General features: G+C 47.5%; 1 pseudogene; it reads left to right on the top strand.

The window, feature by feature from the left end:
• Window positions 1-207: 207 nt before the first annotated feature.
• On the top strand, window positions 208-564 carry LOC105727405 (small ribosomal subunit protein uS10-like; annotated as a pseudogene).
• Window positions 565-14,116: the final 13,552 nt, after the last annotated feature.

Below are 14,116 nucleotides of genomic sequence, written 5' to 3'. Positions count from 1 at the left end.
CCCAGGAGGCAGAGGCTGCAGTGAGCTGAGATCGCACCACTGCACTCCATCCTGAATGACAGAAGGAGACTGTCTAAAAAATATATATAGATATAGGCTCTTTGAGGAAGACGTGGTCGTAACTGTTGGTCCACATGCTCCTGCTTCTGGCTCATTGCTGTTCACTCTTGCCAAGGAACAAGTCGGTCAGGAAGCCACGCAGCAGCCATGGATTTTAAGGATACCAGAAAAACACCTGTGGAGCCAGAGGTGGCAATTCACTGAATTCAAATCACACTAACAAGCCGCAACGTAAAATCCCTGAAGAAGGTGTGTGCTGACTTGATCAGAGGAGCAAAGGAAAAGAATCTCAAAGTGAAAGGACCAGTTCAGATGCCTACCAAGACTTTGAGAATTACTACAAGAAAAACTCATTGTGGTGAAGGTTCTAAGACATGGGATCCTTTCCAAATGAGAATCCACAAGCAACTCACTGACTTGCACAGTCCTGAGATTGTTAAGCTGATGACTTCCATCAGTGTTGAGCCAGGAGTTGAGGTGAAAGTCACCATTGCAGACGCTTAAGTCAGCTATTTTAGTAAATGGATTACCAGTTGAAAAAAATGTAGATATATATACTTAATTATCACTTGTTGGATATTTGGATTGTTTTCACTTTGAGGTATAATGAATAATACTGCAGTGAATTTTCATATACAAAATTTTGTGAGGATGTATGTTTTCCATTCTTGAGTATATACCTGGGGGAGAATTGCTGGGTGATATGGTAACCCTATGTTTACACTTTTTTTTCTTTTTTCAATAGAGACGGGGTCTCACTACGAGGTTGCCCAGGCTGGTCTCAAACTCCTAAGTTCAAGTGATCCTCCTGTCTCAGCCTCCCAAAGTGCTGGGATTTCAGGCACTCGAGTCACTGCACCCAACTTGTTTAGCCTTTTGAGGAACTGCTAGACTGTTTCCCAAAGTGGCTGTCCCACTTTACATTCCTACTAGCAGCGTATGAGCACTCCCTTACTTTTGCTGTGTCTCTGGCAAGTTGCTTCAACTCTCTGGGCCTCAGTTTTCCCATATCGTAAATGGGGATGCTCTATTGTAAAGATTAAACAGAGATCATTACTGGGTACGGTGGCTCATGCCTATACTCCTAGCATTTTGGGAGGCTGAGGTGAGAGGATCTCTTGAGCCCAGGAGTTAGAGAACAGCTTAGACAACACAGCAAGGCCTCATCTCTACAAATAATTTTTAAAAATTACCCAGGCAGCCGGGTGCAGTGGCTCATGCCTGTAATCCCAGCACTTTGGGAGGCCAAAGTGGGTAGACCACCTGAGATCAGGAGTTTGAGACCAGCCTGGCCAACATGGCAAAACCCCATCTCTTCTGAAAATACCTAAAAATACAAAAAGTAGCCGGGTGTGGTGGCACATGCCTGTAATTCCAGCTACTTGGGAGGCTGAGGCAGGAGAATCACTTGAACCTAGGAGACGGAGGTTGCAGAGAGCTGAGATTGCACCACGCACTCCAGTCTGGGCGACTTAGCGAGACTCCATTCTGTCTTAGAAAAAAAAAAAGAAATTAGCCGGTGTGGTGGTACACACCTGTAGTCCTAGCTAATTGGGAGGCTGAGGTGGGAGGATCACCTGAATCCAGGGAGGTCAAGGCTGCACTGAACTGTGTTCCAGCCTCTGCACTCTAGTCGGGGTGGCTGCTTGAGAACCTGTCTTAAAAGAAAAAAAAAGTGATATGAGATTTGAGGCAAGTGTGGCTGGATGCAGTTCCTCACGCCTATAATCCCAGCACTTTGGGAGGTCGAGGCGAGTGGATCACCTGAGGTCAGGAGTTCGAGACCAGCCTGACCAACATGGTGAACCCCCCCCCCACCCCCGCACCGTCTCTATTGAAAAAGAGAGAGAGAGAGATTTGAGGAAGTGTCTGACATTCCAGGCTTCAGTTCTCTTCTGTGAAGTGGGGCTAGCAAAAACATTTTCCTTATAAGTTTCCTCTGAGCATGAAACAAGACCCGGCTGCTAGAGATAGGACACACTCAGATAAATGGTGGCTTTGGCTGGGCACGGTGGCTCACGCCTGTAATCCCAGCACTTTGGGAGGCCAAGGCAGGCAGATCATGAGGTCAAGAGATTGAGACCATCTTGGCCAACATGGTGAAATCCCGTCTCTGTTAAAAATACAAACATTAGCTGGGCGTGGTGGTGCGGGCCTGTAGTCCCAGCTACTTGAGAGGCTGAGGCAGGAGAATTGCTTGAACCTGGGAGGAGGAGGTTGCAGCAAGCCCAGGTGGTGCCACTGCACTCCAACCCAGGCAACAGAGCAAGACTCCCTCTAAAAAAAAAAAAAAAAAAAAAAATGGTGGCAGTGGCTTTAGACCTAGTCATAAAGTGCCTCCAATTGAACAAAACTTGCCTGCCTATCTGTGGGGGTTGCACCCAGCAGTATAATATTTATTAATGCTCCCTTGATTTTCAATGTAAGATTTCTTTGCCTGATAAAACTCTGGAAGCTTTGTAGTCCAACTCATGAGGATCAGCTGACATTCTAGAACCATGGTGTGGATCAGGTCGGGGGATGACCTGATCTGCTGATGAATGACACATTGGCTGGGATACAGAAACTGTGCCCAGCTTGAAGTGAGAGAGTGTAAAAACCCCATGACTGAGTCATGGTCCTGGGAGTGGGATGAGGGCGGGAAGCGATGAATAGTGGTGGTTAAATAGCAATTACTTTAAGTGGACTTCCTGCCTTTCTCTCTTTTTCTCTGACCTCATCATTTCCTCTCCCACTTCCTACAGTATCGATCTCAAACACTTCCATTTTCGGAAACAAAACATGACCTCCAGACCTTTGTACATGCTGGTCCTTTTGCCCAGAGCACCACTTCTGGTCATTTCCTCCTTGTCACCTGGCAACGTTCATCCATGAGTTTTCAGCTTAGAGGTCAACTTCTCCAGGTAAGTTTTTGAGACAGGCTGTGGCTGAGGCTGGAGTGCAGTGGTATGATCTCGGCTCACTGCAACCTCCTCCTCCTGGGTTCGAGTGATTCTCCTGCCTCAGCCTCCTGAGTAGCTGGGATTACAAGTGTGCACCATCATCTCTGGCCTGTTATTTTAAAATAATAAAATCTGTCTCCATCCTGGGATTGCTAAATAAATTAATTAATTAGGCCAGGCACGGTGGCTCACGCCTGTAATCCCAGCACTTTGGGAGGCCGAGGCGGGTGGATCATGAATTCACGAGTTCGAGACCAGCCTGGTTAACATGGTGAAACCGCATCTCTACCAAAGATACAAAAATTAGCCAGATGTGGTGGCAGGCACCTGTAATCCCAGCTACCCAGGAAGCTGAAGCAGGAGAATCACTTGAACCCTGGAGGCAGAGGTTGCAGTGAGCTGAGATCATGCCAATGCACTTTAGCCTGGGTGACAGGGTGAGACTCCATCTTTTTTTTTCTTTTTTACTTTTTTTTTTTTTTTTTTTTAAATGGGGTTTCACCCTGATGGCCAGGCTGGTCTTGAACTCCTGACCTCAGGTGATCCACCCACCTTGGCCTCCCAAAGTGCTAGGATTACAGGTGTGAGCCACCACGCCCAGCCTGAGACTCTATCTCAAAAAATAAATATAATTAATTAATTAAAAACAAAGCTTAGAAAAAAATGAAAGCAGACATACTTGTATAATAATGAATGTAAACAACTCAAAAATGTGTAGGTTAGAAGTGAGAATTATTTTGCCCCTCCTAATAAAGATTGGCTGGATGCATGAATAAATGTCATGTCTATAAATAGATGATGAATGAATGATTGAATAAGAAAGCAGTTCTGTCCAGAGAGATCTCAGTTCAAGGTGACCTCCTCACCCCCTACCCACAAGCAGGCCAGCTGGTTTCCCTGAAAGTCTGGGCCCTGGGCCAATGTTTTATTTCTTTCTGGGATGGGCCCCTATCTAGGACGTTTTTTCTTTTTCCCTTGGAACCTAGGAGGATGACTCATGAGGACTTTCAATGGGCAGCAAGTGCCCTGGTGACCATAGGGTCACATCCTGTTACTCAAGCAGGCAGGTCCTGGGTAGGTCCCTGGGAGGTGCGGTAGTGGGATAAAGAGTTCCTGGTGGCCAGCAGCTGGCTGCTATTCCCCAGGAAACAGCTTCCGGCAGACACTCAATCTCCAGTTGTAACTGGTGGTGTGGAGTCGGCTGGCCCAGAGAGTGGGCCCAGGCCTAGTCCTGCCAATGAACTTGCTGTAGGGACTTTTCCGTCTATCAAATGAGGTGAGGTCCATGGAAAGCCTAAGGGCTGCCTGTTGAATACTCGTCCTGTTCTTTCTTTTTTGCTTACAGAACCCCAGTTAGGGGTGGGGGACATTGGACAACAAGGTGTCTGAGGGGAGCCTGGGCCTCTCCCCAGCCCCGTGTTTGTGTGTCCAAATATATGCACATGTGTGTGTGTGTGTGTCTGTGTGTAGCTGCAAGCGCACAGGAAAATGTGTACGTCTTATTTATCTACTCAAATCACAACTCCAAGACATCTACCTGGCAGTGATGGGGCTAGGCACATGATGACATTCTTCTCATTTTCTTTTTTCTGGCTTATTTTTGTTTGTTTCATTTTTTTCCTTTTCTTGTTTTCTTTTGTTTGATTTGTGTGTGCGTGTGTGTGTGTGTGTGTGTGTGTGTGTGTCTATTTCTTATTTTTGGTTATGTTAAATTTTATTTATTTATTTGTCTTCTCACTTTTTTTTTTTGGAGACAGAGGCTCACCCTATTGCCCAGGCTGGGGTGCAGTGCTGCAATCTCAGCTTACTGTAACCTCTGCCTCCTGGGTTCAGATAATTCTCCTGCCTCAGCCTCCCAAGTAGCTGGGATTGCAGGCACCCACCACCATGCCTGGCTAATTTTTGTAGTTTTAGTAGATACAGTGTTTCACCATGTTGCCCAGGCTGGTTTCGAACTCCTGACCTCAGGGGATCTGCCTGCCTCGGCCTCCTCAAGTGCTGGGACTACAGGCCTGAGCCACCATGCCTGGACTCACTTTTTTTTTTTTTGAGATGGTCTTACTCTGTCACCCAGGTTGGAATGCAGTGGTGCAATAATGGCTCACTGCAGCCTTGACCTCCCAAACTCAAGCGATCCTCCCACCTCAGCCTCCCGCCTAGCTGGGACTACAGGTGAGTGCCACCATACCCGACTACTTTTTGTATTTTTGTAGAGACAGGGTTTTGTCATGTTGTCTGGGCTCAAGCAGTCCTCCTACCTCTGCCTCCCAAACTGCTGAGATTACAGGCTTGAGCCAATGCACCGGCCTATTCTCACTTTCTACGTGGCTTTGGTTAAGTCACAATATCTTTGTGCTTCAGTTTCTTCTCTGAAATGAGAATGGCAAACTGGACACCCTAAGCGTGACTGTAGTCCCAGCTTCTGAGGCTGAGGCCAGGAATTCAAGGCTGTAATGTGCTATGATCACTCCTACAAATAGCCAGTGCAACTCTTAAAAACATTTAAAAGACCAGGCACAGTGGCTTACACCTATAATCCCAGTACTTTGGGAGACGAAGGTGAAAGGATCACTTAAGCCCAGGAATTGGAGACCAACCTAGGCAACATAATGAGACTCTGTCTCATTTATTTAAAAAAAAAAAAAGTAAAAAATAAAGAGTGGGGTTTCATGTGAGAAAAGCTATAAAAACAGAGGATATCGGCTGTTAAATATTGATGCTTGCAGGTTGTCAGGAAAGAATCTTGTAGGGAATACGGAACTCCTGGTCTCTTTCCTAAAGGTTCTGATGCAGTGGGTCTGGAGTGAGGCCAGGCCTCCGTTAGCAAGGGCCCCAGTGACGTTTATCAGCTAGTGAATTTGAAAATCTCTGGTTTAGGCCGGGCATGATGGTTTACGCCTGTAATCCCAGCACTTTTGGAGGCCAAGGCAGGTGGATCAACTGAGGTCAGGAGTTCAAGACCAGCCTGGTCAACACGGTGAAAACCTATCTCTACAAAAAATACAAAAAATTAGCCAGGTGTGGTGGCGGGCGCCTGTAATTCCAGCTACTCGGGAGGCTGAGGCAGAAGTGCTTGAACCCAGGAGGCGGAGGTTGCAGTGAGCTGAGATCTCTCCACTGCACTCCAGCCTGGGCAACAAGAGCGAAACTCTGTGTCAAAAAAAAAAAAGAAAAGAGAAGAAAAAAAGAAAATTACTGGCTTGGGAGAAATTCCAATACCTAACTTTGCCCCTTACACCTGAACAAGTCATCACACTTCTATAATCCTGATTTCTTCATCTCTAAAATAATAAGAATATAGCTGGATATGGTGGTTCACACCTGTAATCCTAACACTTTGGAAAGCCAAGGCAGGCAGATCACTTGAGGTCAGAAGTTCAAGACCAGTCTGGGCAACATAGTGAAACCCTGTCTCAACTAAAAATACAAAAAATTAGCCAGGTGTGGTGGCAGGCATCTGTAATTTCAGCTGCTTGGAAGGCTGAGGTAGGAGAATCGCTTGAACCCGGGAGGCGGAGGTTGCAGTGAGCCAAGATCATGCCACTGCACTCCAGCCCAGGCAACAACAATGCAAGACTCTGTCTCAAAAAAAATAATAAATAACAAATAATTAAATTAGCAATAATAATATTACAAACCGCCAGGCGCGGTGTCTCACGCCTATAATCCCAGCACTTTGGGAGGCCGAGGCGGGTGGATCACGAGGTCAAGAGATCGAGACCATCCTGGTCAACATGGTGAAACCCCGTCTCTACTAAAAATACAAAAAATTAGCTAGGCACGGTGACGCGTACCTGTAATCCCAGCTACTCAGGAGGCTGAGGCAGGAGAATTGCCTGAACCCAGGAGGCAGAGGTTGTGGTGAGCTGAGATCGTGCCATTGCACTCCAGCCTGGGTAACAAGAGCGAAACTCCGTCTCAAAAAATAAATAAATAAATAAATAATATTACAAACCTCAGTGGTGCCTAGTAGGAGTTGACAATGTTTCTCAAGTGGGGGTGATTTTTTTCCCTACAGAGAAAGTTTTGGTTACACCGGGTATGGTGTTGCCTCTGGCCTCTGTGAGTGGAGGCCGGGGATACTGCTGAACATCAGACAACACACAGGACAATCCCCCAAGCAAAGCATGAGGCAGCCCAAAATGTCAGTAGCGCCAAGGTTGGGAAACTCTTGGTTAAGCTGATTAATGTACCACGTGCTCTCAGGAGGGTAGAGGCCAAGAAGCATTTTCTGTTGACTTAGCACAAACAAAGTTGCCCACAACATAAAGGCCTTCCCCAGTCCAGGAAAATGGAGTTAAATGCTGGGTGTGAAGAAGGTCAGAGCCAGAGAGAGTTCCATTGTGCTGCATGAGAGGGGGCGGGGAGAGTGGCAGTGGTGCCAGAAATCTCTGAGTGTGACCCACTGCGAGAAGCCGACTGGCTGGCAGGGGTTGCCAGGGCCTTCGTTCCAAGCTGCATTTGAATAGCGACCTTGAGGTTTTTCCATAGAAGGTGGGTACTCAATGAAAGGGACTTCGTTTTCTGAAGTTGCTTGTTGCTCCACTTTTTATATTAAGAAAATATTGACTGTCTAGGTCAGTGCTTCAGGAGTGATTTTTGTCTCCCAGGGGACATTTAGCAATGTCTGGAGGCATCGACATAACTGGGGAGAAGAGACTTTTGGGCATCTAGTGGGAGGAGGTCAGACATGCCTCTAAACATCCTAGAGTGAACAGAACAGCCCCTACCCCCACCCCCACCCCCACTCAACAATTATTTGGCCCAAAATCTAAATAGTAGTGGTGCTGTGTAACTCCAGATTATATGGTGAAATCCTGTCTCTACTAAAAATACAAAAATTAGCTGGTGTGGTGGCCCATGCTTGTGGTCTCAACTACTCAGGAGGCTGAGGCACTAGAATTGCTTGGACCTGGGAGGTGGAGGTTGCAGTGAGCCGAGATCGTGCCACTGCACTCCAGCCTCCGTGACAGAGCGAGACTCTGTCTTAAAAAAAAAAAAAAAAAAAGGAAAAAGACAGACTGGGTGTGTGGCTCACACCTGTAATCCCAGCACTTTGGGAGTCCAAGGCAGACGAATTATGAGGTCATGAGTTCGAGACCAGCCTGACCAATATGGTGAAACCCCATCTCTACTAAAAAATACAAAAATTAGCCAGGCATGGTGATGCACACCTATAATCCCAGCTAATCAAGAGGCTGAGCCAGGAGAATCACTGGAACCCATGAGGCAGAGGTTGCAGTGAGCCAAAATTGTGCCACCATACTCCAGCCTGGGTGACAGAGCCAGACTCTGTCTCAAAACAATAATAATAATAAATTCCAAGTTATATAAAAATGTCATTATTGGGGTCCAAACCACCCCTACTGGTAAGGGGTTGGAAGGGGAACAAGTTTGAGGAGGGAAATACTCCTGAATGCTTTCTGTTTGGACAGGTCAAGTCGTCCCGAGGTCATTTGAGAGCCAGAAGGGGGCCCAAGAGGTATTTTGCAGTGTTTCTTGAGGCCCCATTATGTGCCATGCCACTGCCTTCTGCTGACCTTCAGGCATCTTGGAGGGAAGTCATCACCTCAGAGCTGGAGAAATGTCAAGCTAGTTCAACAACAGGCACCAAAGGTTTTGAGGCGTGCAGAGTGAAGAGCCTTGGGCTGAGAGTTTGAGTCCTGACTGCTTCAGCGAGACCAGAAGTGCCTTCTCTCTCCAGCTTCTCCATTTCTGCCTCTGCAAACTCTGGATTCCAAGGACCCAAGATGGCTGGAAACAAGATGGTGGAAGTAAGGGGGATGCTCAGAGCTGGACAGAGGCTCTGGCACCACTGAGGTTCCCAGAAGTCAGGGCAGAGTTGGGGGCCAAGGAGGTCCAACCGTGAGGACAGAGTGTAAGTGGACATAGGGCATAGCAGAGGACCTGGCCACCTTTTAGTTGAAGAGGAAGTGATGGTTGTTAGGAGGAGGGGCGACAGAGAGGATAACAGCTCTCCCACGGGAGTTAAGGCCTCCAGCCACATGGGGTATGGCTGCAGATCCTGGAGGTTGGTTTTACCGCTGAAAATCCCACATCTCCAGAATTCCCTTAGTCTTAGGCAAACGAAGACGGTTGATCATCCTGCCCAAACTGTCCACTCCCAATCCCCTTCCCCTTACCTTTTTCTTTTAGAGAGACCAGGAAGCTGAATAATTGATTCTCCAGTGGAGGCAGTGAGACACGGTTCAGGCTAATGAGATGTAGGCTGAAGTCTACTGCGAAGGCATTCCTTCTGGTATATAAACACAAGATCTTGCCAGGAAAAACCAAAACAACATTGGCCTTTCCTTCCCCCCGGCCTTTTTTTTTTTTTTTTTTTTTTTGAGCCCGAGTCTTGCTCTGCCCAGGATAGAGTGCAGTGGCACCACCTCAGCTCACTGCAACTTCCAACTCCCGGATTCAAGTCATTCTCCTGCCTTAGCCTCCTAAGTAGCTGGGATTACAGGTTTGCACCAACACAACCAGCTAATTTTTTTGTATTTTTAGTGGAGATGGGTTTTCACCATGTTAGCCAGGCTGGTCTTGAACTCCTGACCTTGTGATCTGCAAACCTTAGCCTCCCAAAATGCTGGGATTACAGGCTTGAGCCACTGCACCCGGCCCTTCCCCTTCTTTAAGCAGCAGAATCACTGTAATTTTTTTTTTGAAACAGGGTCTCACTCTGTCACCCAGGTCAGAGTGCCCTGACACAATTATAGTTCATTGCAGCCTTGCACTCCTGAGCCCAAGCAATCCCCTTCCCTCAGCCTCCCAAGCAGCTGGGACTATAGGTATGCACCAACATGCCCAGCTAATTTTTAAATTTTTTATTTGTAAACGCAAGGGTCTTACTTTGCTGTCCAGGCTGGTCTCAAACTCCTAGGCTCAAGCAATCCTCCCACCTCAGCCTCTCAAAGTGCTGAGATGAGAGGAGTGAGCCCCAACGTGCAGCCAGAATCCCTGAGATTTGGCTGGACAGCCAAAAGCTACATTTCTCAGTGGATAGATATGGCCATCTGACCGCATCCTGGCCTGTCAAATGTGAACAAAAGTGACAAGGGCAGCTTCCACGTCGGTTCCTGAAAGCAACAGATATGCCTTTCCCTGCCATTTCTTGGTCAACAGACTCAGACACGGAGTGGGCCAACCAGTTCACTCCTTGGATGAACATGTTTGTTTGACCTGTCCAACGTCAGTGCCTTCTTCTGATTATAGCACCACAATTTTTCTTCAGACAATGAAGCAAAGGCCATCGGTGCCCTGGCCATTGTCCTAACCTTCAATGCACGCTGACCCAAGCTTCATCCGTTTGTCTGAGGACTTTCTCACACCAGCAGGGACCACTTTGCTCTTCCAGGCTAGAAGTTCTGGGCAAAAACACTCCTGTTAGCAGCTGTCAGACAATGAGTAACAGATGTTGGTAGATAAATACCCCAGCTCCCTCAGCCCTAAGATGGGATAACACTGAGGTCTATGTTTGCTATGGTTTGAATGTGTCCCCCCGAAAGCATGTGTTGGAAACTTAATCTCCAATTCAAATGTGTTGGGGAGTGGAGCCTAATGGAGTCCTCATGAGAATAGATTAATGCCGATTATAAAAGGGCTTGAGGCTGCAAGTTCAATCTCTTGCTTGCCCTCACCTTCTTTTACCTTTTTACTTCCACCATGAATGATGCAGCACGAAGGCCCTTGCCAGATGCCAGCACTATGCCCTTGGACTCCCCACCCTCCATAACCATGAGCCAAATAAACTTCTATTTTTTTTTTTTTTTTTGAGACGGAGTTTCACTCTTGCTACCCAGGCTAGAGTGCAATGGCGTGATCTCGGCTCACTGCAACCTTTGCCTCCTGGGTTCAGGCAATTCTCCTGCCTCAGCCTCCTGAGTAGCTGGGATTACAGGCACGCGCCACCATGCCCAGCTAATTTTTTGTATTTTTAGTAGAGACGGGGTTTCACCATGTTGACCAGGATGGTCTCAATCTCCTGACCTTGTGATCCACCCGCCTCGGCCTCCCAAAGTGCTGGGATTATAGGCATGAGCCACCGCGCCCGGCCAGCTGCCCGTTTACACCAGTCATACACTCATGAGTTCACCCCAGTCTCCACCCCTCCCTGCTGCTCCTTGACCCTGAGACCAAGAAGTAGTTGCCTTCATTCCGTACCGGGTAGTTTCCTGACACTCCCCCCGCCCCCTTCAAGTCGTGCACTTCCTACTGGGCTCCTCACACCTTTTGAGTCTTTGTGGTTTTTTTTTTTTTTTTTTTGAGACAGAGTTTTGCTCTTGTTACCCAGACTGGAGTGCAATGGCACGATCTCGGCTCACCGCAACCTTCGCCTCCTGGGTTCAAGCAATTCTCCTGCCTCAGCCTCCTGAGTAGCTGGGATTACAGGCACGCGCCACCATGTCCAGCTAATTTTTTGTATTTTTAGTAGAGATGGGGTTTCACCATGTTGACCAGGATGGTCTCAATCTCCTGACCTTGTGATCCACCCGCCTCGGCCTCCCAAAGTGCTGGGATTACAGGCGTGAGCCACCGCGCCCGGCACTTCTATTGTTTTAAATTGCCCAGTCTGGGGTATTCTGTGATAGCAGCAGAAAATAGACTACAGCAGTGCTCCACAGTGGCTGCCCGAGTTCCCTGATGGGATTGTGCTCCATTGTCCACAGTGGTAACGCTTGATAACACTTCCTGTTTTGGAAGCCTTCTCTTCTCTGTCTCATTCCCTCAATCCCCTAATGGTGCTTTCTGGGATCATCTCCCAAATAATCCACTTATACCTCAAGTCCTCATCTCAGAGTCTGCTTCTGAAGGAGCCCAAACAAAAGCATGAAACTTTCTTTCCCATTCCCCAGTCTCAGTCTGTAGGGCTAAAATGGGCCTGAACCCCACTCACCAACTCCAGGATGGGTCAGACTAGGGTCTGAACAATGACACCGCCATACCTCTTTTAGGTACAGTGATGATTCAGGGATGACCATCTGAACTCAAACAGGCCAGTAACAGTTTCATCCAGGATTTATGTTGCAATTGAGAAAGAGAAACATTTCTGCTGTGGTTTCTAAACTGTCAGGATGTTGGCTTAGGAGCCCACAATTATTTGAGAATGAAGCCACATCAGAGACAGAGCAGTGAGATGAAAAAGAGAAACCAGGTCCCGATGGTTTTAGGTGCATCTCTGGTTCCACTGTGGTGTATAAATAAGTTTTTCATTTATTAGGCTGGGGCGTGAGAACTCTCCTGTTCCCCACAGACAGGACTACTCCCTATTGTTGCACACGTTTACTCTCCCTGCCTGGCCCCTGAAGCCACTGGGGTTTGCAGTCTCTGGATTTGGCTGCAAACCAGTTTTTGCAGGAGCGTTCTTCCTAACACTGTTCAACCTGAATACTTTAGCAACATGATGGGGCAAGGACAGTTACTGAAAGTGCAACGTGGTGGAATAATCTGATTGAGAAATCAACTGTCTTTCGTTTTCTCAGTTCCAGGGTCATTGGGAAAGAATGAAAGGTATTTCCCTACTCTTTGCCAAGAAGGTAGCTGGGGCTTTGTGATGGAAAAGACTGGGTCTCTTTGGTCTCCCATGCAGAATTAAGAGACTATTCTTGCCGGCTCACTCCTGTAATCCTAGCACTTTGGGAGGCCGAGGTGGGTGGATCACCTGAGGTCAGGAGTTCAAGACCAGCCTGGCCATCATGGAGAAACCTCATCTTTAAAAAAAAAAAAAAGAGAGAGAGACTAGTCTTTCCCAAAGTCTGGGCCAGAGAGTCTCAGACGATAAAGGCAGGACTGTCTACATTGGGGGTTCTGGAGGAGCTTGTTCCAAAGGTCCCAGCACAGGGGTTTTAGTCACAATCTTTGGGCATGGAACTGGAAATCTGTCTTTCAAACAGGCCTCTCCAAACACTGAGAAACTTGGGATTCTTTTATTTGTATGTATACTTTTTTCTTCGTTTTTAGATAGAGATGGGGTCCCACTATGTTGCTGGTCCAAACTCCTGAGCTCAAACAATCCTCTCACCTTGGCCTTGCAAAGTGCTGGGATTACAGGTGTGAGCCATTGTGCCAGGCCTAGGATTCTTTGATTTGTAAATGACAGAAGCCCCACTTGAGACTGATTTATATAGGAAAGGCAATTTATTGGTTTAAGTACTGAAAAGGACTGGGCTAAGTAACTGAAAAATACTGGCTTCAGACCTGGCTGGATTCAGGATCTCAAATGAGGTTACCAGACATAGTCACTCGCCATCTCTTTGTTAAAACTTGCTCTTTGAAAGAAGAGACCCCCCCAAACAGGCTTTGTGTGAGCAACATGGCTGTTTATTCACCTGGGTGCAGGTGGGCTGAGGCTGAAAAGGGCGTCAGTGAAGGGTGGTGGGATAGGAGTTGGTTTTATAGATTGGGGCAAATTTTTGGGGAAGGGGGCAGGGGTGTTACGGGGTAAGATCAGTCACAGTGGTGGGGGTAGGGGCGAGGAGTATACATTACCATAAGTTTAGTTACAATGGCAGGTGGGATAAGGCGTAAGAGTAGTTAAGGTGGTAGGGTGGTATGGAGGGGTATTCACAGAGCAAGAACAGTTAAGATGGCAGGGTGGGGTGAGCAGTATTCACATTATCATAATAACAGTTAAGATGGCAGGGTGGGGTGAGCAGTATTCACATTATCATAATAACAGTTAAGATGCAGGGTGGGGTGAGAAGCTTAATGTCCGGGGAAGCTCTGCTGGGCGATCAGGGATAATGGTGAACGCAGGCGGGGGTGGGGGATGATCAGCCAAGGCAGGCAGGACTTCAGACTTTCTGGGTTCCCAGGCTTGCGCATGGAGGCCTGACACTCTTGGCTTTGTTCTTCAGTGAGTTGGCTCCAGTCTTAGTCTCTACTTGATAGCAAGATAGCAACCAGTAGCTCCAGGCCTGCATCCTACCAGGTATGAGTGTGGTGGGAAAGGGGGTCACATTCTGGAAATGCTGAAGTTTGCAGCATTCACTCTGATTGGATGAAGTCAAGTCATGGTTCATCTCTGAACCAATCACTGTCACTTGAAGAAGGCAATACTTTCATTGTCCAGGCCTGGTCACATGCTTATTGGTAGAACCAAGGGGTAGAAA

The sequence above is a fragment of the Aotus nancymaae genome, unplaced genomic scaffold (genome assembly GCF_030222135.1).
Source record: "Aotus nancymaae isolate 86718 unplaced genomic scaffold, 86718_ANA_hifiasm-v0.15.2.pri h1tg000029l, whole genome shotgun sequence".
Lineage (NCBI taxonomy): Eukaryota > Metazoa > Chordata > Mammalia > Primates > Aotidae > Aotus > Aotus nancymaae.
Note: the sequence above shows the minus strand (reverse complement) of the source record. Positions and strands in the feature narration are given on the sequence as shown.